Source organism: Capsicum annuum, chromosome 3, assembly GCF_002878395.1.
Source record: "Capsicum annuum cultivar UCD-10X-F1 chromosome 3, UCD10Xv1.1, whole genome shotgun sequence".
Taxonomy (NCBI): Eukaryota; Viridiplantae; Streptophyta; class Magnoliopsida; order Solanales; family Solanaceae; genus Capsicum; species Capsicum annuum.
Window position 1 is genome coordinate 234,459,560 of NC_061113.1, and position 4,335 is coordinate 234,463,894.

At 29.9% G+C, this 4,335-nt stretch overlaps 1 non-coding gene across 1 annotated transcript; it reads right to left on the minus strand.

The window, feature by feature from the left end:
* Nucleotides 1-1,005: 1,005 nt before the first annotated feature.
* On the minus strand, nucleotides 1,006-1,089 carry LOC124897468. Its single transcript, XR_007054186.1, has one exon. It is a non-coding gene; the product is annotated as a small nucleolar RNA Z196/R39/R59 family (small nucleolar RNA).
* Between the last annotated feature and the right edge of the window lie 3,246 nt (nucleotides 1,090-4,335).

Genomic DNA, 4,335 nt, shown 5'->3' on the forward strand with positions numbered 1-4,335 from the left:
ATCCAAAAATGAACTTGGTGCATATAGACTATAAATATAGTATGTCTAATTTCATGATTAGAGAAAAAGTAGTTTATGTTAGTGTAGTATGTACACTATAAATTACAATAATTATTACAGCTGAAATAAAATGAACAAAAAAATAAAGAAAATGAGATCATCTTCTTCTTGGTTGAGGCGCGGATATCTCACTTTCTTTAAGGAGATTCAAGTCCACTGCGGCATAATCTACACCGATCCAGCAGTATATCTCGTGACTTGTCTCCTCCAGGATACAACAGTCCATCAACGATGTATAACTCAAGCAACTTCGGATTAGTTGAAGAGTCCAAAACTCCACCATAAGAACATCTTCCTTCAACATATATTTTTTTTTTTTGTATAGTGGATATAGTTAAAGACTTAGTAGCCGTTTGACCATAAAAACTAAACATTTTTTAAGTTGGAGTTGAAATTGGAGTTGGAGTTGTGTTTGACCATGTCTTTTTGAATTTTTTTTAGACTTTCGTAAAATCTTTTTTAAATATGATTTTATGCCCAACTTTTAAATACTATCAAAATCACCCAACTACTAATTTACCTACTAACATATAACCAAATGTGATTCTTATATATATAGACATTTCCATTACTCGAACCAAGTTTACATTAACGAAGAAAATAGCACTCGAGAACAAAGATTGACAACTAATGACTCTCTTAACAAGCATCAGAACTACAGGAGATAGAATGATTGATTTAGATCATTTGTTAAGATGCATTATTAGACACATAATTTATTTTTTTATTTAATCTTCACTAGGTCTTTGCTTGTTCTCAAATAACTTTTCAGTTTTTCCAATTGCACTTATTAACTCAAACTGTTGAAACAAAATTGAAGATAATCCAAAAATGCAAAAATGTTCAATCAACCGAAATACAAAAATTGAAGAAAGATAATGCAAAAATTGAAGAAAGATAGAGTTGAAACAAAATTGAAGAAAGATAATTCAAAAATGTCTTAGATGCAATCTCAGCCGAAAGATGGTGATATTTTTGTATTAATCACGTTCAATCAGCAGTTATGGAAAAAAATTATTATTGATTGCATTAGTGACTAAACACTTAAAATTTTTAAACATTATGAGGGTTTTGTGTAAAAAATTTAAAAATTGAGGTTATATGTAATAATAATAAAAGTTGGAATTAGAGTTGGAAAATAGTGAAAACAACAAAAAACTTTTTCACTTTTTAGAAAATAATTTCGAAATAATTTTTGAAATTTTCATGGCCAAACACCACAAATTTAATAAAGTAAAAAGAATTTTCGGAAAAAAGAAAATATTTCTTATGGCCAAATAGCCTATTAGAATATTTTATTTGTCTCAACTCTTTCTTTCACTAATATAATAACTCTCTTTTGTATAGTGAATATAGTTGTAGACTTAGAATATTTTCTTTGTCTCAACTCTCTCTTTCACTAATACGCACTATAATCTTTTACACACTTATCATATTTTCTTGTACTTGCAATAACATGCAAGACTACCTCTATTTATAGGTGAGGTATCCATCCTTGTATTGAATAGGAAGAATGTGGTGTAGTAAAGTGGGTACATGAATGATTAGATGTTATATGAGTTACAAGCATAATTACACAGAGTAGTATAATGGACAAATAAAGACTTAGTGGTTATAGGAAACTCATAACCACATTCTTCCACTAACAAATGTAAGTAATAATACTCATAATACATATTTTATACCCATTAACATATGTATTTAATATATTAATTTAATAATAAAAAGCATATACACCAACAGTTTACGATTAACTAAATAATATGGAAAGAAGTAATGAATTTGTCATTTTCCAGGTTCAAAATTTATTCTATAACTATTTTGTAAGCTTAAAAATGAAGGAGGAAACCCCTCTATTGTGGCTTAAAAATGGAGGAGAAACCCCTCTATTGTGCAGGAATGACTTGTTATTCTTTGTTGGATGGTTAATTTTTTGTGGTCCCTCTTGTACACATTTGTTTATAATAAAATTATAAGTTAGTTTTTAAAAATATAAATTATTAGCCTTTAACTAAGCCTGTCAAATGGGTCGGACTGACCCAGCCCAACTCGACCCACTCAGCAAACCTGGTCCGGTCAGTTCACGGGTTGTAGGGTATCAGGCCGGGTTATTTTTTGATTTGGGCCCGGTTAACTCGCTCGAACCAAATTCGGTCCGAACCCATCAGTTAACCGGCCCAATTTTTTTTATTTTTTTTTAAAGCAAATTTTGTACAAAATTGGACCGTTGGGCCCAATGGCTATATTACCGTTTGGGCCCTTAAAACGGCTCAAATGACATTTTTTAATAAAAAAGAAAAAAAATATTTTAAATATTTTTTTAATCCCCAAAAAAATTCTATAAATACCCTATACTCTCAAATCATTTTTCACATAAATTTTCATTCTCTCTCAATTCTCAAATATTCTATATATTTAAATTCCTAAAGTGCTCACTTTAATTTTTTTAATTTTGCGATTACAAAGTACGAGTGAAAGTTTCTAAAGTCGCAACCTTCGGATACTTTCAAAATTTGGTATTATCGTTCCATCTTATACGTTTAATTTTTAATTAGTGTATTAATTGTTGAATATTTTATTTTATTATATTTGTGTTTTGAATTTTTTTAATTTGATTTATATTATGGATAAATTAAGAAACCTAGCCACTAAAGGTGTTAAATTTTTTTGTCCCGAAAGTGGTAGTGGTAGCAAAAAATGAATTACTAGCAGTAGAGGTACTTCAAGTAGTAGATATACCCGTGTGCCTTCGCCTTCGGTACCTCTTGATACACCTTTTGAGGAAGAAATAGGTGTAGGTGCTCGCGATATGGATTATGTAGAAGGTCAAAAAAATTACGGTATAGAAGAAAAAAATAAAGTAGATGCGGTTAATTTAGACGAAGATGATGAAAATATTGGTGAGACACCCGCAATAGGAAATGCTAACGTTAGATTTGAATCGGTTAATCTCCCTCCCCATACTCCCTGTGCCCCAAGAGCTCGTAAAACAACTAGTATTGCATGACAATTTTTTGAAAGTATATCAGATACTGAGGTGCAATGCAATATTTGTCAACAAATACATAAGCATAAAAGCGGAGGCAAGCAAGGGGGTATGGGTACGTTAATGAGACATATAGGTGATGCTTAAGAAAAAGAGTTAAATATTGAACGAGGTGGTGGGGATGTTAATGGGCCAAGCAAACTAGAATGAACCTAACAACCGGTCAGGTAATGAAGAAGTATAATAAATTGAGGGACCGGGAAGAAATAGTTAAAATGCTAGTTGTGAGTTGTTTGCCTTTTAGTTTTCCTTCTTCTGATGCATTTATTCATTATATTCAAGCAATTATAATCCTATGTTTAATGGTATTCCTAAAAGTACTTGTCGGTCTGATATTTTTAGACTTCATTCACAATATTGTTTTTATTTATCAACATTGTTAAAAAAATATTCTATGTAGATTGTTCCTAACTTCTGATCTTGGTCGTGCTGTAAATAAAAATGATTATTTAACCGTTACTTGTCACTGGATGGATAGTAATTTTCTGATGCAAAAACGTATTCTTGTTTTTTTATATGATGAATATCGTAAAATACTGGAGATTTTATTCCTGATTCGATTGTTAAAGTTGCGGAATTTTATGGTATCGAAAATAAAATCTTATGTATTGCTTTTGATAATGCTTTTAACAACAAGACTGCTATAACAAAGTTAAAATCTAAGTTATCTCCATCGTTACTTGAAATTTTTCATATTAAGTGTGCATGTCATATATATAATTTAATTGTAAAAGATGGTCTTGAATTTTTTGAGTTTTATATTAAAAATATCCGTCTTGCTGTTGGTTTTATTCAGGGAAATAATCGAAGAAAAAGAATTAGAGAATTTAAAGTTAAATGTCAAGAAAATGGACTTGCACCGATATTGATGTCTGAGGAAATTGATATTAGATGAAATTCTACGTATGATTTTTTAAAAACTTGTTATAAATATAGAGTTCCTATTACACTAGCTTTTAACCAATATTGTGGTTCATTTGCTGATTCTGCTGATTGCATTTTACATGATTCTGATTGGGTTATAATTAATGATCTTGTTATTTATCTAGAAAAATTTATATAGCTACGGTTGAATTTTCTGGTGCTTATTATCCTATTGTTTGTAATATTTTGGCATATATAGCCGATATTTCTACTTTACTCAAAGAATATAAAAATAAAGAAGGTTATTAAGAAGTTGTTGGTGCCATGTTTACTAAATTTTAAAAATATTTTTTTCCGATTCTCCC